Genomic DNA, 27,357 nt, shown 5'->3' with positions numbered 1-27,357 from the left:
ACACACACACCACACACACACAACACATACACACATCACACACCACACACACACAACACATACACACACCACACACACACACACCACACACTCTACATACACATATACACACACACTATATCACACATGTGCACACACATACTTCCAAATTAATAGAATTTGAACAGTGAGATTTAATTACACTACTTTAGAGACTTCAGTTGCGTGGGCAACTATCTGAAGATTCACCACCATAATCTGCCCTAACTGACTCAGGCCATCATGAATCTGAGTTTAGAAGCCTAACTGAAGTATCTGGAACATCATTTACAATTCATTTGGAAAAAAATTATCAAACGTTCTTATACTCTCCTTCAATCATCTTGGAGAAGTATCCCTGTTGTAGTTTGCTGCCCTGTTACATTTACATTATGTAAATTATCTCCTTTCTTTAAATGGCATTGTTATTGACTATAATAAAATCCAATTTACAAATATTCCACATATGAAATATATTTTATTTAAGAGGCTAAGGCAAAAACACTACTGTTTCTGACACCTTAGGCATAACCTAATTATACGATGGCAGAATTATCTTCATGGCTCATTTTAGTAATAAAGCAAAAAGATCATTTTCATTAGACCCTTCTGGGAAGAAATAAAAGAGTAGCAATAAAGATAAAAACACAATTTTGGGAATTGGAGGGGGCCTAGAAAGGTCACTGTAGCCAACCACCTATCTGCCCATGGTCTTTTCCATTTCAAGGGATTCTGTATGAGGTTGAACCTCGCTTCCTGCAGCTTTCACTCACTGGTCCCAGTTCTGGCCTTTGGAGACATATCCAGATTCACATTCTAATGTAAACTTCCCAACCACAGCCTGCTGCTCCGAAAAGCAGGGGTAAGCTGTGGTTTGAGCAGAGGTGGCCACTGACTGGACCAGGGATGGGCCTGACGCAGGGGTGTCCCACAGAGGCTGGTGGATGATCCATGAGGTAGCTTTGTGCAAGGATCCCGTCCCAGAAGAGAGATGACAATCAGCCATGTCAATCAAACCAGCTCTCTCTGGGATTTGGAGTGGATGTCAGGTGTCAGAGGAGAACCTCTGGAATATGCAGAGGGAAGCAGAAAGGCCAAAAGAGGGATCATGAGAGAGGAGGGGCATCCCTGAGGTTGCCTGACCCTGATAACGCCCCACTTTCCAGACCCAGACAAGGAAGCTGTGTGGTAAATCCTTACTCCTTAGGGGGCCCTGAGTCTCTGCTCTCTACAGCTCCAAACATGCCATACATATGGACTAAAATGGCAGCACCTCATTTACAGGCCATTCTTACAGCTGTGAGTCAGGTTGACAATGAAGATCTCCCTTATCTTTCTGAAGGTATTGTTAGAACCAAGCAAAGGCTTTATTTTCACCCCATTAATATTTCACCTTTTTAAAATGGAATTCATTATTCCAACTTGTCAAAAATTCTCGACTTCTCAATTCTGCCCTTCCAAAGTAGTCGTTATGCCTTTCACCTTCATGCCATTTACAATTTAGACAAGCATGCCATCTACATGATGTCCATGCCATGACAAAAACACTAAATAAGGCACTATTTCACAGAGTGGTATTAAAAATAGCAAAAACAAGACTGTTAACAAATAAAAATGAATGTGTTTATTTTATTTTATTATGTTAGTCACCATACATTACATCATTAGTTTTTGATGTAGTGTTCCACGATAAAAATGAATGTATTTTAGTGTCAAGGTCATTACCTAAAATTAATAATTACCAATTCTTAAAATTGACTGCAAGTCATCCTGAAGCTATAAATAGCTACATAAACTGACATGACCAAACAATTCATCTGCTGGATAAAGGTTTTAACGTTTAAGTTGGTAGAGACGGCAAAATCCAGAAGAATTAGATTCCAGCATCATTAGAGAAAATTAGGTCATAGTTGAGATAACTGGCAACATGAACTTTGTCGTTACAATAATTACCTGTGCAGCAGACCAAGAAGTTATGTTTGAGAAACATATTGCAAAACCTGAGCCAAGTTAGCTCCATCCTTCCCGGGGGCAATCATGGAAATTAGCAGAATCTGTCATTTTAGGTCATCTGGTGTGCCCATGCCAAAGTGAAACTGTTCCCCAAAGGTCTCAATTGCTTTGTCTAATTTAGCTTTCCGTAAGCCTCACGGGATCTCTCTTTATAGTAAAGAGCCCCACACTGAAAAGCTTTTTAAGTTCTCGAGTCTGCTTTTCTCAGTTTTTCTGTCTGCACCATTCCTGTCAGACCATGAAGCTGCAGTTTCTGCTGGTGGTCAGTGTGCCTGCCCGGAACCACCCAAGCCATCCTCACTGCTCTAACCGGACACTTCCAGTCCTCCCAGGACTGACTTTGTGAAGTAAGACTGGAAATCCTCAGAGGGAGAGCCCCATGGGCCCCGTCTAGAAAAAAAGCACGTGAGCGTGCGTGTAGATTTCCCGCCATCTCTGTTGAACACGCAGAGGCCTTCCCTGGCTTGCTTCTTTTTTCTCAGCTGTGTCAAGTTGTTCGACTGTTCATTCAACAATTACCGTCTGATCCACTGGGGTCAACGTACTGCCCAGGATGCCACGAGACACACAAAGACAATGAAGACTCGGCAGCTTCTGCTCCAAGACAGGGATGAGAGCTAATAATATCATCTTGTGTTGTATGGCATTTGCGATTTATTTTTCACAGAAGTCATCTCCCTTGACATTGAAAAATAAGTATTTTTCTTGCCATCTTACAGATAAAAACAAAGCTTCAGTAAGGTTAGGTGAGTCATGAGTAATTCACTGCAGCTAGTAAGCGGCAAAACCAGGACTCCAGAGGTGAGCTTTGGGATTCCCGGTCTACGTCACTCCCACCAATCCATGGGCGCATTCATTGTTTACGCAGATAGAATGACTACAGAACAACTTGTGTTGAAAGCTTACTCCATACTGGGTACTTCGGGCATATATCTGATCTAAATATTTGATAACGACTTTATGAGGTGGGCGATTTTATTATCCCATCTTACAGGAGGGAAAAGCGAGGACAAGGCGCAAAAAGGGAACAAATGGTCCAGCGTGGCATGGCTAGTAGGTGGCCAAGGGTGATAAACACCATGGAGCAGTGCCACCCGGAAGAAATGAGGAGGAAGTCACTGGATCTGTTGCTAGGAAGGACGCTAAGAAAGTTTGGGAACGTTTTCTAGCATTTCCAGAACAGTGAGACTTTTCTTCTCTTGCAAATCCTGTGAGAAGACACTGGCATCAGAGACGAGAAAAACACGGCAGTTCCAAGAAAAGAAGGCCACGTGGCACTCCCCTTTCCCTCCACCGTGGCTAGGGGCATGTGAGTCACTTGATGGCAGAGGGAGCTGCCAGCACATGAAGGCCATCTGCTGCTTTAATACTTGCAATGTATATTTTCTACTCTTTCACATTCTTTAGCTAGATCCCGCTGGTTAAGCAAAGCAGAGAGAAGAGACCCTTGGCCTCTTGTTTGTGACTGCCCGGGAGGCTCACCGAGTGTGACGCAGCAGTTTGCCAGGACACCAACTGGAAACATGCAAACCTGATGGCCGCCCGGCACCCACACCTCAATGTGGTTTCCTTATTCTTTTTTTTTTTTTTTTAAAGATTTTATTTATTTATTTGAGAGAGAGAGAATGAGAGAGACAGAGAGCACATGAGAGGGGGAGGGGCAGAGAGCACATGAGAGGCAGAGCAGGGAGCCTGATGTGGGACTCGATCCCGGGACTCCAGGATCATGACCTGAGCCAAAGGCAGTCGCTTAACCGACTGAGCCACCCAGGCGCCCCGGTTTCCTTATTCTGCACCTGATTTCCGGTGTGAAAGGAGGGAGCCAGGAACAAAGGAAGTGTGCGCCAGCATTCTGTGCGTGGCTTTCACGGCCCAGAGGAGGGGCTGAGGTTCCTACACAAAGCTTCGCTTAATCCCACAATAATCCCACAAAGTGGCCATTATTATACCGATTTTCTACGCGGGCATATTGAGGCACCATATGCATCCCGAAGTCAGAGAGCCTGTCCATGTTAGAGATGGGATTTGAATGTGGTCTGTTTGTCCCGGTGCTATGGCATCCCTCTTATATTTCTGCTGATGTCATCGAATGAGCAAACAAATAAACCAAAACTTTGTGAGGAGGGGAAGATGCTGAGAGATAAAACTTGAGTTAATGTTGGAAAGCCAATTAACTTTAGACATGAGGTACGGTCCCTGACTTACGATGGTTCAGCTTAGGATTTTTTGACTTTACGATGGTATGAAAGCAATATGCATTCCAAATTTTGAATTTGGATCTTTTCCCGGACTAGCGCTATCCTCTCGCAATGCTGGGCAGCGAGCCGCAGTTCTGCCAGCCATGCGATCACTAGGGTCAACAAGCCATACACGTGTAACCATCCTGTACCCACATGACCATTCTGTTTGTCACTTTCAGTACAATATTCAATGAATTACATGAGATATTCAACACTTTATTGCCAGATCGGCTGTGAGTTAGATGATTTTACCCAACCGTCCGCTAATGTAAGCGTTCTGAGCACAAGCAAGGTAGGCCAGAGGCTAAACTGTGATGTTCGGTAGATTAGGTGTAATAAATGCATTTTAGACTTATGATATTTGACTCACAATAGGTTCATCAGGACATAACCCCATTGTAAGTCAAAGAAGATACATATATGCCAAAAAAAAAAAAAAAGCACAGGGCACTTAGTGGAAACATGTGCCATGGGAAAAGCCAAACACGCTACAAATCTTTCCATATTCTTGAATTGAGAGATGCCCTGAAGCCTCAGAAATCAGTCCCCACGGGGCCTGCTGTGTTCCTGGGAATTCAGAGGTAGAGAGAGAATCGTGTCAAAGGCAGGAACAGGTCTGGCCTAGCAGCCGATGAAGCGTGTGACTGACACGCACGCTGTGAAGTGCCAATAAACTGCAGGGGGGTCCCCCAGGGGGAGAAAGCACCTCCGGCTGGGACTGGGCAGTAAGTACAGCCCACCTCACTGAGCCCCACGCAGTGAAAGAAAGGGGTGAAACTGAATAGTAACACTAGGGGGCAGCGGAGATGCGGGGCGATTTTAGGCCAGAGGAGATGTGAGCGCATGTGTACGCCATGAAGACAGTGGAATGAGGAGACCAAGCGGGGCAGGGAAGGGGCGAGGGGAGGGGAGCCACCGGTGGCAAGAGCGGTGGACAGAGTGCTGGCCGGGCGGGGCAGAGGGCTGGGTGCAAGGGAGGCAGGCAGGGAGCCCCCTGCCAGACTTCAACCACTTTACCTCAACATGAGAGGTGCGGGGGCCCATTTCAGGTCTTCCCCCACTTCAGAGAGAAGACTCCCCAGAAATGAGTTTTCAAGCACAAACGCAAGAGCCCCTCTGCGGAAACCTGCTTATTTTGCATATCACCCTGGCCTCCTACTAAATCACAGTTGGAGTCCGTCAAAATGAAATGAAATGCCAACACACTTCAACAGTAATACAAATGCCTTGCAACCTTGAACTTGAGTTTAATAGAATATACAAAACAAATTTGCTTTGATGACTCTGAAAAGCAACTGGGCCAGTTCCAACTTAAGCAGGGGTTTATTTATTTTGCGGAGCGCCATGATTATTCAAATCACTGGAGAAGCACTTAGTGGGCGCCTGCTGGGTAACGCAAAAGTTCGAAGCTGGAATGCTAATGATTTTTATTTTTGTACTTCGTTTTGACTGGATTGTTTTAGACAGGGTTTGATTTTTTATTTGGGGAAATTTTGCAGCTGATTTTTAGTGGCATTTATTTTTTCTGATAAAAAAAGTGTTTTCATTTTTCAAAATATGAAAAGTACAGAAAAATTAAAAGAAAAAATTAAAATACAATGTTTTCTCCAACCAACAGAAATAAAAATTGTCAATGTTTTGGTCTTTGTGTCTTCGTGTGTTTTATTTTTTCTGTATGTATGTGTGTCTGTGTATACATTTTCAAAACAGAAGTGGTGTAAAAAAGATGGAAAAATATTCCATGCTCATGGATCGGAAGAATAAACATTGTTAAAATGTCTGTGCTACCCAGAGCAATCTATACCTTCAGTGCCATCCCGATCAAAATTCCAATGACATTTTTCAAAGTGCTGGAACAAACAGTCCTAAAATTTGTATGGAATCAGAAAAGACCCCGAATCGTCAAGGAGATGTTGAAAAACAAAGCTGGGGGCATCACATTGCCCGATTTCAAGCTATATTACAAAGCTGTGATCACCAAGACAGCATGGTACTGGCACAAAAACAGACATATAGACCAATGGAACTCAATAGAGAGCCCAGATATAGACCCTCAACTCTACGGTCAAATAAACTTCGACAAAGCAGGAAAAAATATGCAATGGGAAAAAGACAGTCTTTTCAATAAATGGTGCTGGGAAAATTGGACAGCCACATGCAGAAGAATGAAACTCGACCATTCCCTAACACCATTCACAAAGATAAACTCAAAGTGAATGAAAGACCTCAATGTGAGACAGGAATCCATCAAAATCCTAGAGAACATAGGCAGTAACCTCTTTGACATCGCCCACAGCAACTTCTTTCAAGATACATCTCCAAAAGCTAGGGAAACAAAAGCAAAAATGAACTTTTGGGACTTCATCAAGATAAAAAGCTTCTGCACAGCAAAGGAAACAGTCAACAAAACAAAGAGGCAACCCACAGAATGGGAGAAGATATTTGCAAATGACACTACAGATAAAGGGCTGGTATCCAAGATCTATAAACAACTTCTCAAACTCAACACCCAAAAAACAAATAATCAAGTCAAAAAGTGGGCAGAAGATATGAAAAGACACTTCTCTGAAGAAGACATACACTTCTATGTAGAAGGCTAACAGACACATGAAAAAATGTTCATCATCATTAGCCATCAGGGAAATCCAAATCAAAACCACATTGAGATACCACCTTACACCAGTTAGAATGGCAAAAATTGACAGGGCAAGAAACAATAAATGTTGGAGAGGTTGTGGAGAAAGGGGAACCCTCTTACACTGTTGGTGGGAATGCAAGTTGGTACAGCCACATTGGAAAACAGTGTGGAGGTTCCTCAAAAATGTAAAAATAGAGCTACCCTATGACCCAGCAATTACACTCCTGGGTATTTACCCCAAAGACACAGATGTAGTGAAAAGAAGGGCCATATGCACCCCAATGTTCATAGCAGCAATGTCCACAATAGCCAAACTGTGGAAAGAGCCGAGATGCCCTTCAACAGATGAATGGATAAAGAAGATGTGGTCCATATTTACAATGGAATACTACTCAGCCATCAGAAAGGATGAATACCCAACTTTTACATCAACATGGATGGGACTGGAGGAGATTATGCTAAGTGAAATAAGCCAAGCAGAGGAAGTCAATTATCATATGGTTTCACTTATTTGTGGAACATAAGGAATAGCATGGAGGACATTAGGAGAAGGAAGGGAAAAATGGGGGGGGGGGAATTGGAGGGAGAGATGAACCATGAGAGACTATGGACTCTGAGAAACAAACAGGATTTTAGAGGGGAGGGGGGAGGGGGGATTGGTTAGGCTGGTGATGGGTATTAAGGAGGGCACATACTGCATGGAGCTCTGGGTGTTATACGAAAACAATGGATCGTGGATCACCACATCAAAAACCAATGATGTATTGTATGGTGACTAACATAACATAATAAAATAAAAAAAAAAAAAACAGAAGTGGTAATAAATTAAACTATTATTTAGTAACCTGCTCTATTCACCTACAACTGAAAATGAACATTTCCCCAAGTCATTAAATATCCTAGAATTTTGGTGTCTGGGTAATAGTCTACCATGTAAATAAATCATACTCATTTAACCAATTTCCTAGTATGGGCCATTAATCCTATTCCATTTGGCTTTTTTACATCATTTTCTAAAGATATACTATTTTACTAGCACTGGCTGAAAAACAACCAGTAAAGTTCTCTCTCTCTCTTTTTTTTAAGATTTTATTTATTTATTTATTTATTTATTTATTTATTTATTTATTTATTTATTTTAGAGAGAAAAGAGAGAGTACAAGCAGGGGGAGGGGCCGAAGGAGAGAGAGAATCCCAGGCAGACTCCAAGCTGACCACAGAGCCTGATGCGGGGCTCAATCTCACGACCCTGAGACTATGACCTGAGCAGAAATCAAGAGCCAGACGCTTAACCAACTGAGCCACTCGGGCACGCCACAACCAGTCAAGTGCTTACATGGTTGATACATGGAGTATTATTCAATTACAAATTCCATTTCCCTAACTGGGATTGGTGACCAGTTGACTTCAGGCTGGGTGCCTGCGCAAAGCAGCTCCAGCACACATTCCCGCCAGGTTCCCAGTGGGTCCTTCACAGCCCTGCCCCTGTCCCTGGCTGTACATCTGCAGCTTGGTAGCCTGTTCCACCAAGTTCACCCAGATTACTGTGAAAAGCTTGAATTTTCCAATGAACCTATCAGAGCAGGACCCACGGACAAACGGTCCCCAACCCCAGGTAATGTGTGAAGACAGCCCTTCCTGGGGCAGAGAGGTTGAGGGAAACACTGTTAGCCTGACATAAAAAACAGTAACATTTCTCATTGTCTTAATAGGTCATACTGTGTCTCAAAAGAGACAATGGGGTAGACTGGGAAGTTGTAAGTAACTACTTTCATCGATGTTATTATTAAAAATTAGATGAGAAGATCGTACCAGTGATACGCCTTAAGCAGCTCATGATTTTGAGCCTCTCCTGCGGCCCATTCTCAGCCCTGCTGGCACTTAGGAGTCCACGGATGGTGTGGTCATTGCCTTGATTACGGTGATGGTGACGCAGGGGAATACGTAAGTCAAAACTCCTCACACTGTCCATTTTAAACATGTGCAGTTTGTTGTATGTTAATTATACCTCAATAAAACTGTTTAAAAAATGAAGACCCCCTCCCAAGTGCCCAAAACCCACACCTGAGATTCTGATTTAATTGGTCTTGAGTGAGGCCCTTAACGTGAAGTCGAGAACCACTGATCTCATATATACTGGGGATGAAGAGTGCGCTTATCCTGATGAGCACTGAATACTGTACAGAATTGCTGAGCCATTATATTGTACACCTGAAACTAAGAGAATGCTGTATGTTACAGACCTCAATTAAAAAAGGGAAAAAAGATTCAATTATACTTTAAAATTGCAAAAAAAATGAACTGATAAATTGATGCGATTGATATGAAATTGGTAAGGATCTTTTTAAAGAAGTGATTTTTGTCACATTCAAGTGCAAACAATAACAAATCTGCTTTTTTAAAAAGTGCTCCCCAGCAAAGAAATTCAGAGGCTGGCTTTAATAATTTGCAGTAACTCCTTAACCAAACTTTTAAGAGCCTATGGTGTACGAGGTACTCCTCGAGGCAGAGCATAAATCATGTGTATGCGTGAAACTGGTAACTTTTTATGAGCCCAACGTTCTCTTGAGTGGATTCAAACTAAATTAAATTCACAAACTAGTTTAAACATTTATTTATCTAAGAAAAGCTAAAGACAGGAAATGTAAAAATGAACCTGTTACGGCCCCAGAGCGCAATCATGGATTCTCTATGAGAGTGGTTCAAATCCAGGAGGTTTTGCTCCATTTGCCAAGCCATGGAGCTACCTACAGGCTTTTAGCAAGAATGTGGGAAAAGCTGTCCCAGAAAACTGGAAGCTTCCTGCCAGAGGGCACCATCATCCCCTCCTGACATTTGAGGCTCCGTGTCACGGCTCCGTCTATAGATACCAAGACGGCTTCACATCCATAATAAGATAGCCAAGCCCTTTCATTAGAGAAAATTAATATTCAATATTCACTCATATATGTCTTTATTCTATTATTAATAAGAAACTTTGAACATAATTAGTATTGGCTTTGAGTGCAGTTCAGAACTGCACCCAGCTGGAAAGGAGCCATGGAGCAGAGTTTCATTCCTCTCCGAGGCTGAACACTCTCTGAAAGGGATTAGAAGAAAAAGAAATGGAACTGTTCAGGAAGAAATGGTCTCCGTGAGTTAACTGGGATGATGGTGTGTGGTAGGGGAGACAGAACTGTGGCTGTCCAGGGCATGGCCCTTCTCGGTCCTTGTCACCTCCAGTCTCCATAATGTGCCACAAAATGCAATCAGAGCAATGAAGCCTCTGGGTCAGGGAGCAGGAGGTGTGACGTGTCCGGGGAGCAGCTCAGGGTGAGGCAGGATGTCGGACACCTGGTCAGGTGAAAAAGGAGAAAAGCAGCAGACTGCCGTGGAGGGACATGACCCCTTCCAAAGAAATGCATAAACGAACACCAGGCAGGAAGTCAAGAGCAAAGTCAGGGTCGATAAGTACAGAGTAGTATAAGAAATGTGAACAGGGATAAGGTAGGATTTCCAGACTGCTGACCACTATCACCACTTCAGCTAAAATGAAGCCATATTGAACTTGTTTTTTCCTCAAGAGAAATGGATGAAATATTTTATATCCCTTACAGGAAAAAGATAAGATCAACTTTCAGTAAGCAGCCTTTCATAGCTCCCTCCTATTAACAGCCTTTGACAACTATACTCATACTAAAACCTGGGGTTCCCCTCGATACTTCCTCCCCAAATTTCCCCATCTGACACCCACTATTGGCCTCTTTAGATCCATTGCCTGGGGCACACTTCAATTCCATTTCATCCCTGACACCATCTCTCAGCTCACCCCAGGCTCCAGGCACTGTGCCTGAGGACCAGGTCACCCCATCTTCATCCCAGTGCCCAGCTAGGGGTCCAGGAACATGATGTTCTCTGGAGGGCGGCACAGTGCCTTAGCCCCCCCACCCCCAACACATACACACATACACACACACATTGTTCTAAATGTCCCCTTATGAGAGACCTGTGATGGTGATAAATTCAACTTTAACACAATTTCCCCCAAGCAAAATTAATCCTCACCAATCAGAAACTGTGAATAGTTGCCAGATAAAATAATATGCATAGATTTCTGGAGGGAACTGAGATTGTACACTATCCTTATCATAACTCTTAGTGCTCACCACCAAACTCAAAACCAAAAAGAAAAAAAATCATATTCTATTATACTTTCTTTAAAAAAAAAAAAAAACCTATATTTGGTTGACTGAGTTCCCACTAAATCACACCAGGTGTGTGTCTCACCTTTGGCTTATTTCTGCCACCACCCTGAGTTGGTTTTTAAATCATTACAAAAAGCAGAGTGCTTTAAAAAAAAAAAAAAAAAAATACAGGCAGACTCACAAGAACCTGCTCACCACACAGATTTCTAACTCAGGAAACTCCCAAATCTGTAGTCTTATGTTGCATTCTAGTCCACCTGCTACAACTAAGTAGACCCTACAATTCAAGTTAACAAACTTTATTAAAGTACAGATAAAAAATGCAAGCCCATGTGTACATACTAAATAGTCCCTGATCAAGTTTTGGTCTGTGTTGTTGTAATATGACTCATGTCACTGCAACTGTATTTCCCCAACTTTCTTATAAAGAAAAATCCTCTTAAGAGTGATTTCAACCTAAGCTGATACTCACCATACGGACCTTTAAAACATTACAAGCCATCTCACATGAAGACTGGATGAGAATTTTCTTGGAGAAGAGATGAAGGTGAAACATGAGAGCGTGCTTTTTAAAAATCTGATGGGTTTCCAGGAGTGCAATGGTTGGCAATCCTCACTGCACATGCAACCCCCTGGGGTACTTGTAGAAATGAGCTGATGCTTGGGCCCCATTCCCAGGGACTTAATTGGTCCAGGGTGGGGACCAGGCCTTGATCAATTTTTAAAGCTCATTCTAATGTGTATTAGAGGTAAACCTTCCCCCCAGGTGGATTTTACTTCAATAGAGCACTAAGAACTTTGTAATCAGCAAAGCTGTCCAAGGAAAGACCAAGGTGGGGGTAGGTCCTGTCGAAGCAAATGTGGGAGGAGGGGTCACATGTCTGAGCCCCTCTCAGACACCGGGCAGAAAGGGGTCCTCAGGTCTCTGATTTTTTTCTGCATACTAGTTCCACCTGGGATCAGTATTTAAGTTAGAGTAAGAAAAGAAAAATGTCTCATTTGCAATGTCCTGCTTATAACAAAACAGGTTTTCTAAAATCTTTCATCTTGTCCACATAAAACTTGTTAATCTGCACAATAAAATCAAAATGTTATTCTGTTTTCACTATTCATCTATTTTTTAAAAAACCTTTCCTTGTACAATGAGTTACATTATTATATTCTGATTTTTTATACTCTTTTCTGACTTTCCACCACTTCTGCCTGTAAAAGGCCTTTTTAAATCAGCTGGCATTTGTTTTTCTTCAGTTCATAAAAAAAGAATTCCTTATCCTAAGTGTTCTGTGAAATGTCATTGGTACAGACTACCTATGGCTTCCTTCCCAATTATCCTTCCATTTTCTTCTTCTTTATTCTTAAGCATCAACATGAACATTTCCTCTGACACTTTCTGGGAGATGAACTTCGGTTCTTATTTGAAGGATGATACTTTTGCAGGGTTTTCCCCCCTTAAATTAGGCAAGGGAATACAGACAGAAGCAGAGAATAAATGTCCCAATCCTTAGGTTGGGATTTTTTTTTTCTTTTCTTTCTTCTTTTTTTTCTTCTAGATTTGCTCTTTGTTGTTTCTTATATCACTGGGCTGATACTATGTATGCTCTTTTACAACTTGCATTTTCAATGTGTCTTGAGATCCTTCCACACCAATACAAACAGGTCTATTTCTTGTAACAGACACGTAAAATGATGCGCCCGCAGGATACACCTGTTATCCGTTCCACTGTGGACAGATATTTCAATTGAACTCATTTTAACTACTAGAAACAAAATTGCAATGAATAACTTACAAATATATTACAAATTCCCCAAAAATGGAATTTCTAGGTCAATAATTTGCATTTCAAATTTTGATAAAAATATCGAACTGACTTCCAAGAGGGCTGTCTTTAAACACAAGAATGTATAAGAAAATTGTTTCTCCACTTCTTTGCCAACACTAAATACCATCAACTTTAATTTTTTTTAATCTCAAAAGCAAGGCCCCTTTATGTTTTGCCAAAATTTGGATTCTGAGCCAAAGTAGAAATAGCAATTTTCTAGATTGTTATTACATTTATTTAAAAAGTAATGAAGTTAAACTATCATAGCAGATGTCTAAAATCTACCCCGAAACCTAGCATTTTGCTTAGATTCTAGGATTCTGACCTTTACAGATAACTCCCTCCTCCTTACAAATCCTCACAGTTATAGCCCTTAAAAGACAACTCAAAATTCACCTTCTCTAGGAAGCTTTCTTTGATTAACTCCCTTGATCTCACACTTTTTTTTATCTTTCCTCTACTCTGATACCTCAGTACTTAGTTAGTTTGTGTTAACTCTTAAATCCCCCTTTGTCTATCCCAATAATACCAGTAAGGTAGAAACACAGAAGGCCAGTAGAAATGAATAAAGGTTTATTCAGTATTTATTATATTTAGTTATTACACTAATACCTATTTATTGGGTGCATATCAGACCCACTTTATGTGCTTTTCCACATCTATCTGCCCCTCCCCACACACTGTTCCTCTGGCTGCTTGCTCTATGTAAAGTCCCTACCCTTGCTGCCCTCTTGTCTCCTAACACTGCCCCATGTCTCAGTCTCTCTAGAGGTGATGGCTCTGGCTCAGTCACGATTGTGTCATGATTGTGTGACAATGCCCAGCAGAGCGGGCATCCCAGTGCACCTCAACTGGTGCTGTGGAGGCCCAGGCTCCTCCCACCACGTCAGGATTCCTAGGGAGCACCATGCTGTGGGGTAGAGGATCTGGCTGACCCCCAGGCTGACCACAGGGGCTGGGTAACACCACCTCGAAGCAGGAATTAAAGCCTAATGGGGTCCCCTTGGCCAGTGATAGACAGGAGACAAGAAGGACCCAAAAGACCAATTCCTTGCCTTTCCTCCCGTGACAGACTATTGTGAGGGACAGGGCTTCCAAAGACCTGTCTGCAAGTCAATGTATGTCACAGAGCTTCACTAGTTGTGTTTTCATGAGAGGTGCTGAGCAGTGTGGTAGCTCATTACCTTGCTTCCCCTAGTCCCTCACCACTGCTGTTCTGGAACTGTACCTCCTCCTAACACCTTCCCATGTGAGTTCTGCCTCAGAGTCTGTTTTCTGGACAACTCAAGCCAGGACATACCAATACCTACTATCTACAGAAACACCGCACTATACATTAGCCTAGCCCCCGGAAGGGGGACAAAAGACAGACAGAAGCAACCAATTCTGTCCCCAGCAATCTAACTGGAGAGGCAAGACAGCCACACACGTAACCATAAATGAAAAAGACATGAAGGATGGGAGAACCCAGAGTGAATGGAATAAAGGGATAAATTGTGCAGAGGTTTAGAAAATGGGAACTATTTTATAGTACTCTTTGAACGGGGCGTACAATCAATACGAAAAGTATTCACAGAGAAGAGGGGGAGCCTCAGCCGATCCTAGGGAGGAGGGAGGGGGTAAGCTGCGGCAGGGCTGTGCTGTGCAGAAGGGCGAGGACACCAAGGACGGCGTCTGGTCCAGCACACGGGCTTGGTGGGCAGTAGCAGGACAAGCCCCGGGGTCAGAGCTGAGGACCGTGGAAGCACAGCACAGGGGTCTTGAGGGTAAAGGACATTTCCACAGTAGAGCTGACATTTGCATTCTCTCTGGAGGGTAAATAAAGTCCATGTAACCTCTCTAGCCTCTCCCACTCCCTCCCTCACCCCTGAGTCATCAGCAAGGGGAGTTTGCGAGATAAACTGAGCCTTTCTGCCTCTCTCGTGGATCTCCCAGCCAGCAAAGCGGGGGCCTTTACTGGACAGGCTCTGCCTGCTGTGGGCCCAGGAGGGAGAGAATGTCCAAAGGAGGGAGGAGACTGGGAAGCCCTTGGGGGCTGCACATCTAACCGCTTCTCACATCAGGTCGGACTGTAACAAAGCTAGCCTTTCTTTTTCCATCTTTCTGGTTTTGTGCCGTGTCTCTCAACTGGTGCAAACTTGGGCGGTGGGGGAGGGGGGGATGCGGCAGGGAACAGGAATATTATTTAATGACTCCCTAATTGACTTAGACCTTTGAAGCATGATGCAGTGAAAAACGTGATAAAAGAGATAATAAACACTTCTTAATGACGTGGTTGTCCCACATCCTAATTTCTGCCCATCAAAAGGAAATGAGTTGGGCTCTGCAGCTTCCATGTGGTTTCTCTCATGTGGTTCTTGTGCCCTCTGGGGTTTTTTGCAGTGGCCTTCTCTGGCTATACTTCTGCCGTGGAGTTTCTTCTTCCCTCTGAGAGACACCGCAAGCATTTCAGAAATGTTCTGCTGGTTTTCCTCACCCCAGAAGAATGACTCTTCCCTGACGGAATGGGGCGGGCAACTCACGTGAGCCCATCCCTCCACACCAGCACGACCAACATATTCATCTTTATCTAGCAAGGATTACTACTGGAGATTTAAATCACAGGTTTGCTTTAAATAAAACTGCAAGTGCAATTCTAGGAGTAAGACAGAGACACAGAAAAGACAACACATTTCTGTGATAGTACCATAGTGTCTATTTTCATCAGTACCTTACAGATGTTTGGAGACATTCCAGTAAAATTGACATGGTTGTCAATGCTAGATGGAATTGCCTCTGGGGGCAAAAAGAAAAGATTAACCTTTAGGCAGGTGGTGAAGAAACCTGCTTTACCAGCACTCTGCTTTGTCATCATTCCTCTGATCAGAGAGATGTTTCTAGGGCAGCAGGTCACACATTCTGGCTAGAAGGCAATCACAGAGGGATCTTTTTTCTTTCATTTTATATCCAACTGCCTACCTCTCTGGGAAAGAAACAAATAATAATAATAATAATAAAGTCTTTCTTAACTAGATAGATTAATATGCAAAGGAAAATCTTGGGCTTTTGTAATATGCTTTTCAAAATCTGAATTTCATGTCCACGTCACTGAAGGCCTGGGACCTCCTCCAACAGAGCAAATGAAACCAGTCAATGGGGAAGGAAACCTGCATGACATCACAGGGGTGCTTTACAACAGTCCCCTCCCGTTTCAGCTCCACGCCGTTCACTTCTCTGTTCAATTAACTGACAACATTACCAACATGCATCCTCCCGGGAAGTCTCCTAGTTTGGGGACATCCATTTTCAGGTGTTGCTATTGTTTCCACTGATCATTTATTTCAGTTTCCCATCTTCCCTTAAGAGTAACTGACTTGAGAGGTGCCTGGATGGCTCAGTTGGTTAAGTGTCCAACTCTTGGTTTCTGCTCAGGCTGTGATTCAGGGACATGAGATCAAGCCCCATGTTGGGCTCCAGGCTGAGAGTGGAGCCTGCTTAAGATTCTCTCTCTCCCTCTCCCTTTGTATCCCCACCCTGCCATGTGCACTCTCTCTCCAGAAAAAAACAAACAAAAAAAGAGTAACTGACTGAATGCCTCCCGATTTCTTTGCCACACAACATGCTTCTCACAATTTGATCAAATAACATTGGTGCTTCTAGGGATACTTAAATCTAACAGCCAACAATAGCCTATTATAATTGCTCTGGAGAAAAGAATTTTCTGGCAACTGAAGTAAATATTCTAGCAATGCAATTAACTGGGAGTTCACGTCACAATCACTTACAGAATTGTTTTTCCTTTTTACTCAGACACACAGACCTCAACCTCAAAATCTCTGGGCACTTCGTTTTCTTGTCTATTCTTTCTTTACTTCTTTTACAACTTGCAGAGCTGATGCTTCTGTACGTAGCTGGTTAAACACCTGGTGACAGCCACTCTTTGTTTTGCTGATATTATGGCAGCCCTTGAGCCAAACTGACCTTCCCACAATGTGCACCCGACGTGCGGCCATTCTCAGTGTCTCCCACTGGACGGCAACCACACCAGTGCCAAAAGCTACCGTCACTCACACTGAGCCAGTGGGCTTCACACAGATTTCAGCAGAGACACAAAAGCATGGCCCTCTGGAAGCCACATCCACAGAAGCTACACCTGGGACACACGCAACAAGAAACCACCTCCAAGTGATTGGGAGAGGTGGGCTCTTACCTCCTTGAGGACCCACAGATCTGCACTGCACTTCTTCAGTCTTCCCCAAAGTTCAAGGCCGGGGCAAGAGGACTCGCTGGCTTATGTTTCTAACGAAACTAGAGAATCTGTCACCACACAAAAAATTTCTGTGTTTCCATGAAGCATACACTCCCAAAGCATATTTTGAGAAGAAAGACAAGCCAACTCACGGAACACATGCGGATGAGCTTCTCCAGGAAACCAGTGGCTGGTATGATCTCAGGATGAGAGTTACACTGAAGAAGATGGTAATGTATGGGACGCATGGTGGTGCTCAGTCTTGAAGTGGTCAGCCCCACAGCCTGAGCCATGACAGCTGCATTGGCCTGACCACCCCTACTAGGGGTACTTGTCTAGTCCATATCTGGTGTATGTGCAATCACTTGCTAAACACCGAAGCACTTAGTACACTACCAGCCTCATTTTCCAGTTATAGTCAAGGCCCATACTTAACTTCACTGATCAAAAACATTTAACATAATGTTTTTTCAAACTTATTTTCCAGGATGAAAATTTATTTGACCATCAGTCTAATGCCTTCTGATTATGACACAAATACTTTCCAGCAACTCAGTGGCAAACAAAAATCATCTTAAAAATGCTCTGATTTTGAAAATTACTTGGAGAGTTTTTCAGAAGTGATTCTACCCTACCCATAACCTCTAAAAATATCTCCCAGCCCTTTTGATAATGAGAGGCACTATGGATGCTTAATTAGTTTTGCAAAAAAACTGCAGTGTGTCTATCCTGGTTAGTGCTTATCATATGGATTTTTTTTTTTTTATCCTTCTCTGATTCATTGGTTCACTTTTTTTTTTTAAAGTAAAAGAACTGCTGTCATCCCATAACTGTTCTTACAAGATAACGTTAGTCATTGTGTCCTCACAATATGCTTCTCATCTGGCAGCTAATTTCCCCAGGGGGTCCTGGGATGTTTTATTTTCAGATAATCTCCAATTAGCTTCTTCTCTTTATAATCCTGCTCAGCTCACATTCACAATTTTCTCCTGTACAGCCCCCTCCTCTTAACATACTTCTCTTCCTCTTAATGTACTTCTCCTCTTAACATACTTCAAGGAAGACATATGATTTACATTGTTTATAATTCTGCCTCACTATTTGCTCGCTCACCTACTTGCAAGAGATTTTAGATTTTAATGCCCCAAATCCAAATCAAATAAAATAGAACATCAGGTTTATCAAATGTTGCTCTTCCCAGGTAAGCTCACTCAGCATTCAATCTCTTTATGAGTTTGAAAGGGGATTCCTGAGATCCATATTAAATATGATCCTGATAAATAAGACATGCCAAGGACAGAGAAGTGAGAGTACACCCAAGTGCTCCCACTTCAAAAACCCCCCCTTCTCCCCAAGTAAGTTACATGTACCCACTCCTGTGTCAACACCAAAAATGTCTCCAGATAGGACAAAAAATTTTTATGTCCAGACTACAGATACGATTTAAAACAGGGCAGGTAAATAATGACTTAACTTTGTGCTAATGGATTAAAGTTGGGTCCTTTCTTGAGAATGGGTTGTGATCCTGAGGGCATGTCTGGTGGTATCAAGTCCCTCCAAGAGACCCAGAGAGGAAGACAGAAGAGCGAAGGAAAGGGAAGCTGGGGCCTGGGAATGAACTTCACTTCATTTTCCATTTGTATGAATCACAGACCATCTTCCAGTTATTCAGTAACAAATAAGGTACTTAAGTATTTACATAATGCTGCAATTTCATATATATTACATATATTTAAATTTGTAGGCACTTGGGTCTACAAAAGTTGTGTCCTTTTATAACATCTGTGCAAGATTGAGGAATCTGGGGGAAAAAAACAGAAGTGGCCTGAAATGTATTGATCTTATCTTTCTTTGGCTTTAGACAATATTTACTTCCTCCATCAATCATTAAAAATACCTGTTTCAGTAGATATTGCTGCAGAGATTCTGCTTTCTAAATACACACAAAATAAATCTTTGCAGATACTTAATGACTGGTGAGCATCTCCTCTATGCATTTCCACTTCCTTATGCTTTTCTACATTCCCCAATAGTGAGCAATCCTTTGCTAAATGAAGAAATAATCTGTGTGTTTTGAATGAATTCAAACCTCTTAGCAATATATGACTTGTCCCTTTTTAAAGTATAAAAGTATACAAATAAATTTACCTTTCTTGTGGCCATCTATTTTAAGGGAATCCTGAAGTCCCACATTGGAGGAGTTTCTCAGCTATCTAAAAAAAAAAAATTTAGAACAATTCTCCCAATTCACAAAACACTTCCTACCTCTAATAGTACCTACACCTAACTACTCATTTTGCACTTATTCTGTGTGAATTTATACTGTGACTTGACTTTTTAAGGTGTCCAGGGTCTCTCTCCCCAATTAGTCCACTGACTTCTTTTCTTTAGTCTGAGTCTCTCACAGCCCATAGTAGAAACATAATAAATACCTGGATAACCAAGATGTCTCCATACCCTTAGTCTTATATCCTTTCTACTATATGACACTGTCTTACAGCTCTCTAAGAAATGGGGAGCGGGGGGAGCATCTGAGGAAGAAAGAATGGGAAGAAACTATCCATGGTAAATATCTCCTTAATTTAGTAAGAGCATTTTGGTAAAAGAAAAGTACCTGTTAACGAAAGGTTAATGAAAACCACAACTGAAGACCTAACTCCGTTCCCCAACATAGCTAAAATAGCACATGTAGAAAAGAACCCCTACACAGACAGTGAAGAATTCATTACAATAGGGATGCCTGGGTGGCTCAGTCAGTTAAGCGTCTGCCTTTGGCTCAGGTCACGATCCCAGGGTCCTGGGATCGAGCCCCGCATCAGGCTCTCTACTCAGCAGGGAGCCTGCTTCTCCCTCTCCCTCTGCCCCTCCCCACTCATGATCGCTCATGCTCTCTCGCTCCCTCTCTCAAATAAATAAATAAAATCTTAAACAAAAGAATTCATTACAATAGTGCTATGACCTTGCGGTAGGTGCTAGGAAAACAAGACTATGTGTGTGTGTATTAAACAACATAAAAGAATCATAATCTTGTGTTAGATGGAGTGGAATGGTTGCAACATTATGAGAGAAGTTAGTGTGAGCTAGATATTGGCATGCTCTGGTTTCAGTAACAAACTCATTCTTAACATGTCATACTAAGGTCTTGCCCACAATATCAGATGCCATTTATTAATGTTCATGTGCTTCATGATCATATATTCAAATATTTGAAAGTATTCCATATTAGACCATTGCAATCATATTATAATACACAAATGTTAACTTTTATTTTTTTTTTAAAGATTTTATTTATTTATTTGACAGAGGGATAGAAGAGCACAAGTAGAGGGAATGGCAGAGGGAGAGGGAGAAGCAGGCTCCGCACTGAGCAGGGAGCCCGATGTGGGACTCGATCCCAGGACCCCAGGATCATGACCTGAGCCGAAGGCAGATGCTTAACCATCTGAGCCACCCAGGCGCCCAAAATGTTAACTTTTAAAGGGTTTGAAAATAAGTATTATTAAACTTTGTAATAGTATTTCCAAGCGTGAGTGAGAATTTATCCATCAATAGCAAAACATGTTAATACTTTCTGGTGAGTTGTTTCCATTACTGTAATAGCATTGAGAAGCAAGGAAATATGTAAAAAAAAAAAAAAAACAATTTCACCATTATCTGCCTGCTGGATTTCAATCCTTCCCAGATTCTGCATAATGACTATAGAAAGGAAGAACACATTTATGAAATTTTTTAGAAAAACTAAATCTTTTTTATTTCAATTCAATTCAATTAACATACAGTGTATTATTGGTTTCATAGGTAGAATTTAGTGACTCATCGGTTTTATATAATACCCAGTGCTCAAAACTAAATCTCTCTTAATGAGAAATGTAATTAAAGCCTATAAACACCAGGTTTCTGAAGATGAACTCGGAAAGAGTATGAACACATTTTGTACATGGAAAATCATCATCATGAAGGTATTAGAATCATCATTATCATTTCAGGTACAAAATTGCTGGGAAAAAAAAAGCAGAACACAAAGTTAATATATCCTAACCCAATTCTATTGTGTCGTGTTCCTAAAGCAGAGTTAGGATCCACAACTCGAGGAAAATCAATGGGGTAGTAACCACTGACAGAATAAATCATTTTGCTCTTCAATCAGCTTGCTTCCTGATCAATCGGCACAGCTTATTTTGAGAACTCCGTGGTTTTAGCTACTGTTAGGATCTCAAGAGTTTACAGAGCCTTCTGACCTGCCCTGAAGAGGTTAATGACACACGTAATCACATTCTTTCTAACAGGAGGAAAAAGATCTGACAGATAAAATGGCGGCCAACCTCCACAGAAAATGAGGTATGTGTATGGCATGCCAGGCAGAGTGGACCAGTAATAAAAACAGGTGTATGGGAAATGGGGGTTCCAACCTCCTCTGCAGCAACATGACAATTCACAGAGAAAGCCTTCTCCTGTGGCCACTTCATGAGCTCTTAGGTCAGAAAAATGTTCTTTCTATGCCTGTAAGGGTCAGAGAATGTCTCTCCTTTCTCCTATTCCTACCTGTTCTGAGCTGCCATACCAACCATACAGCCTGAAACTCTGTGTTCGATCCTAAATTAAGTGCTTCAAATAGATTCTATCTCAACTTAATGTTCTAAGCTCAAAACCCTATGTTACTGTAGCTAACATTTATTCAGTGCTACATGCCAGGCTCTGCTGTAAGCACGTCACATGCGTTATCTCATTTCATAAGCAGCTTTGAGAAGTGATACTATCATTACACCCAGTTTTACATATTAGAAACCAAGGCTGGGGCGCCTGGGTGGTTCAGTCGTTAAGCGGCTGCCTTCGGCTCAGGTCATGATCCCAGAGTCCTGGGATCGAGTCCCGCACCGGGCTCCCTGCTCGGCAGGAAGCCTGCTTCTCCCCCTCCCACCCCCTCTGCTTGTGTTCCCCCTCTCACTGTGTCTCTCTCTGTCAAATAAATAACTAAAATCTTAAAAAAAAAATTGGTGATGTTCTGTTTCATAGCTGGGCAGAGAAGACAGTGATGCTCCCTGTATCATTCCTTATATGTTGTATGTATGAAATAATTACATGCATATGGAATACGAAGGGCAGAAGTAGCTGAGGGAAAAAAGGAATTTATAGTGGGTCAGAGAGGGAAGTAAATGAAAGCATAAGAAAGATAAAAGGTAAGAAGGGAGAGAAAGTGAGGGAAAAAAATCACAGTGGAGAGGGGCCCCTGGGTGGCTCAGTTGGTTAAGCAGCTGCCTTCAGCTCAGATCATGATCTCGGGGTCCTGGGTTCGAGTCCCGCATTGGGCTTCCTGCTCAACGGGGAGTCCACTTCTCCCTCTGCCCCTCCCCCTGCTCGTTTTCTCTCTCTCTCTTTCACTCTCTCAAATAAATAAAATCTTTTTAAAAAATCACAGTGGAGAGGGTAGGGAAGGAGGCTGAGGCAAGACCACAGGTCTCAGCAGGGCTCTCTTAACAAAAAAAGTAGGAGAAAAAAAAATCACCAAGGTCAAAGAGGAAAGAAAGGTATAAAGACATAAAAAATGAGGAAGTTATGAGCGGAAGATGGGATAAAAATAAAATAATTTAAAATGGGGTAAAAATAAAATTTTCAAATGGGATTCTATGCTTCGAGCTTGCTTTAAAGGGGAACAACTTCAAAGGGCAAACATGAACATTTTGATTGATAAGGCTCCAAACCAAAATGGACTGGTACCTCAGCCGTTGGGTAAGAGTCAGTATTTCTGATAACAGACTCATCGCTTTAAGCTCCGAACCTTATTTTCAGTGGAAATCTTTGCTAAAACACATTACACTTTGCAGCCTTCTTAAATAGAACCGAACCTTTTCTCTACCACTCAGGGTCATCACCAAGAACATAGGGATTACATGCAGAGGCTCCTAGCGTGGGAGGGCTGGAGCCCCCTCCTCTAAGCAGGGGCAAGGGTGGGCAACCCCAGAGGATGGACACACTGGCTACAGTGAAGCCAAATAATTGATACATGTTGACATCAGAGTGTAGAAATCCCCTTCCTGTGCGCAGTGAACCTTCAAATTTTCCTCTGCAAAACAGTCACAAGTCTCACACCTGATCTGCCCCTGTCACCAGCTCTTCTCCGTGTGCTTGCCCCCCTCCACCCCAGAGAAGCAGCCATCACACAAACCTCACAAGCACCCCAGGCAGTTGTTCTGATCAGCAATCACGTGCCCCTGTAAGCCCATTGCCTCCTGAGATTCATGCGCTCAAACCAAAGAAAAGAAGCCTCACCCCTTCACAGCCACAAATCTTAGGACCCCAACTTAGCCCAGTGTTGGCTGACTGGCATAAAAGCATATGGTGTTTCCTACCAGGAATGGAGCTTCAGCTACTCAGCGAGAAGGGAATGAGCTGGAATGAGCTAGAAATCGCTGCTTCGGCCCCACGTGGGCCTCCCCGTAAAATCACCGAAATGGTAGCCATCCTGTCCACAGAGAAAAAGGAAGCATTGGGAAAACCACCTGTGCTGCGGCCTTCTAGAAGCTCTGGAGAGAATGAAGTCAGTCAGATGAACAGTTGGCATCTCAAACTGACAATTACTGCGTGTCTACTACTTATTTGAATGAAGGGATGGGTAGCCTGTTGGGCAAGAAAACAAGGAGGTAGGGAAGCAGAAAGGGATCCTTTACTTAGTACGTGAAACACATCATCTTCAAACTTCTTAGTTTTTGTCAGTGGGGTTTACACTGTTATTCCAGATTCTAAAAACTGAATGTAGGGTAGTATTATCTATAGCTAGTGTGCAATGGTTCTCAAAAGTGCAAAGTAAATAGTCATTACAGTGAAATTGAACATAATTTATTCTAACATGAAAATATTGGGGAAAAGGACATGCAGGAAATTGATCCTTCTCTGAAATGTATAATTATTGGGGGGGGGGTCATTTAAATTCAAGTTAGTTAACATACAGTAAATTATTAATCTCGGGGTAGAACTTAGTGTTTCATCAGTTGCATATATGAAATGTATAATTATTAAATCTCAAACTTGTACATTAGTTTTGAGCAGTAGGATGACTATAAATTTAGCATAGACACTGTATTGGGATTTTGTTTTGTTTCACCCACAGCCTTTCTCAATCAGGGTTCCACCTAATTTAATCCTGAGAGAGTTACACTGTATAGAAAATGATTTACTTTTTTTTTAAAAGATTTTATTTACTTACATGACTATTTTCTCAATATTCTCAAGGATGGTACATAGCTAGTACATTATATTCCATGAATGCCTTAAGATATTAGGGTTTGATGAAGCTCATGAACCACCTCCAAATGTCATGGAAATTTTTTCTAAGGATGTGCACATGAGCAATTTTCTGGGGTGAAGGGTCATAACTTTCACTAGATTCTAAAAATTATCATGACCCAAAAGGTTAAGAACCACTATCTTAGAATATTAGTAAGAGCACACAAAAAATATGATGTTTATGGTAGAGGGTAACTCAGAGAAATGAAGCATTAAAGGGTAAAGTTTCATTTTCCCAATGTTTATTTCATATATCTTTCCAAATCCATACCTCATTAGCTTCTCTCTACATAGGGGGATTGAGACCCCTGCATAACTCCAACCCCTGAAATTGCTTTCCTATCACCTTGCAAGGTGAAATTCTAACCCTGGAAGAGATGACACACATGATTTTTTTTTTTTAAAGATTTTATTTATTTATTTATCAGAGACAGAGCACAAGCAGGGGCAGCGGCAGGCAGAGGGAGAACAGGGAGCCCGATGCGGGACTCGATCCCAGGACCCCGGGATCATGATCTGAGCCGAAGGCAGATGCTTAACCGACTGAGCCACCCAGGCACCCACATACAATGTTTTAAACAAGCAGGTTTTATCTGTGGTGGTTCAGGAGGCTTCAGGGTTTAAATTTACAGTGTATTTATTATACCTGCAATCTATTAAGTGAGTCTGTCAAGATATGTAAACATAGGGCAGCAACACTGCTCCCTCACATACTTGCCCCAGATTTTACAGTTCTTAGATATATTTAAAACATATACCCTCCCCGCATAATCAGATCAAAATTTGAGGTTACAAAATAAAATACAAAATAGTAGCCACCCCGCGGCACAGAATTGTCACATCAGCCTGTCTGGCTCCAGGGACCTGTACTAGCAAATCATGTGCTGTTCTCATCATGACAGCAGGTGCAACTGTTGCCACTGGACACAGTCCAGGAACAATCGTGCCCAGAAATGTGTGGATAACAGACCAGAGCTCAGGGAGCAATGCAATTACTACAGAAAGCCTCAACTTCCCCGAAGCACTGAGGAAAGCCAGGCTCCACGTTCTGGCAGCGTCACTAATACCCTAGTGTTCTTTAGCGTCCAGATCAGGTGGCCTAAATTGTTGTCTTCCTGATGATGTAAGTGGTAAACTGTCTACCACAGAAGGATGGCACTAATGCAGTAATTATGTTAAAAAGTGAATTTAAATCTTCCAGAGGAGATGGTGGACGATTCCAGGTGTCTCTGAAGCAGGGCTGATTATGTCTGTCTAGCTAAAAAAATGGGTGCATTTCTTTCTTTTTTTTCTTTTTTTAAAGAGAGAGAGCAAGAGCGCAAGCAGTGGGGAGGGGCAGAAGGAGAGAGAGAGAGAATCTCAGGCAGGCTCCCTGCCCAGCGCGGAGGCAGACGCGGGGCTCGAACCCATGACTCCGAGATCCTGAGCTGAGCTGAAATCGAGAGTGGGATGCTTAACCAACTGCGCCACCCAGGCGCCCCAAGATAGGTACATTTCTGTCATCAGAATGAGATATCAAGCAGAATGTGGTTACATTTCCAATTTTATGTTCACTTATGAGCTGAAGCTACATAGTTATTTCTCATTTTCTGTTCTCTTATGAACGTCTACATACACCTGTCTCCCCCAAGACTAGATGCCACTTGTGGACAGTATCTTAGTCATGGCTCTGCCCGAGGCACAAGACTTAAACAGTAAGCACCTGATATTTTTTCCTCTTTATTTTAATTATATAAAATAATTATTTAACCAAATGCTTTTACAGTTGATAAAGCTTTTGATAGCATGATGCCCATATGGGAAGGCCATTTTACTCTGACCAGGTGAAGTGTGCACCATCGTCCTTTCTCTGAGCAGAGCCTCATTCGGGGCAGGATCGAAGCCCCTCTAGCTACAGAGCAAGTAGCCCATGAAGCAGGTGCAGGGCCAGCTGTACTGATCAGAGGAGGCCTTGACTTCTTTCCCCCATCAGCCGAGCACAGCCACTTGTCATTTCACTGGGACAAATGGTGCACCAGCTTATTATTCCATTAAGAATCAAAACGTGAAATAAGACAAGCAGAGAAAGTCAATTATCATATGGTTTCACTTATTTGTGGAACATGAGGAATAGCATGGAGGACATTAGGAGAAGGAAGGGAAAAACGAAGGGGGGGAAATCAGAGGGGGAGACGAACCATGAGAGACTATGGACTCAGAAACAAACTGAGGGTTCTAGAGGGGAGGGGGTGGGGGAATGGGTTAGCCTGGTGATGGGTATTAAAGAGGACACGTTCTGCAGGGAGCACTGGGTGTTATACACAAACAATGAATCATGGAACACTACATCAAAAACTAATGATGTATGGTGATTAACATAACATAATAAAATTTAAAAAAAATCAAAACACATGATTATTGGGCGCCTGGGTGGCTCAGTTGGTTAAGCGACTGCCTTCGGCTCAGGTCATGATCCTGGAGTCCCGGGATCGAGTCCCGCATCGGGCTCCCTGCTCAGCAGGGAGTCTGCTTCTCCCTCTGACCCTCCCCCCTCTCATGCTCTCTCTATCTCATTCTCTCTCTCAAATAAATAAATAAAATCTTTAAAAAAGAAAAAAAAACCCACATGATTATTGCCACAACTCAAATAAATACTTTTGTATGATTTGCTGTTTTAAAAATATCTGTAAAATATTTTTTTGACTTGATTCAAAACCCACAGATATTTATGGCGGGGAAGGGTGAGCAATGTGCAAAATACCATGGGATGGTACACAGTCCATGTGGGTCCCGCTTACATAGGGCAGCTTAATATTCCTTCAACAGTGTTACACTGTCTCAGTTACTTCGTCAAAATCTATTCTCGTTCCCCACTGTCCAATATGGCAGCTTTTGACTAAAGCAGTTTATCACAGTGTGGTCCACTTGACGCATCCCATCTACCTTCTCTCTACTC

At 42.3% G+C, this 27,357-nt stretch overlaps 1 protein-coding gene across 10 annotated transcripts in view; it reads right to left on the bottom strand.

Moving 5' to 3' along the window:
* The window catches only part of NRCAM (neuronal cell adhesion molecule), a 280,283-nt gene that overhangs the window by 224,888 nt on the left and 28,038 nt on the right, over window positions 1-27,357 (bottom strand). The window contains exon 1 of one of the 10 annotated variants that reach the window (XM_035020338.1): window positions 19,290-19,611. The exons of the other annotated variants lie outside the window; for them this stretch is intronic. The gene's annotated coding sequence lies outside the window, so the exon portion shown is untranslated. Of the gene's footprint in view, window positions 1-19,289; window positions 19,612-27,357 lie in introns of those variants that run through there. 10 annotated transcript variants of the gene reach the window in all.

The sequence above is a fragment of the Mirounga leonina genome, unplaced genomic scaffold (genome assembly GCF_011800145.1).
Source record: "Mirounga leonina isolate KUSES-001 unplaced genomic scaffold, KU_Mleo_1.0 Mir_174, whole genome shotgun sequence".
NCBI lineage: Eukaryota > Metazoa > Chordata > Mammalia > Carnivora > Phocidae > Mirounga > Mirounga leonina.
This window is presented reverse-complemented; position numbering and strand designations above follow the sequence as displayed.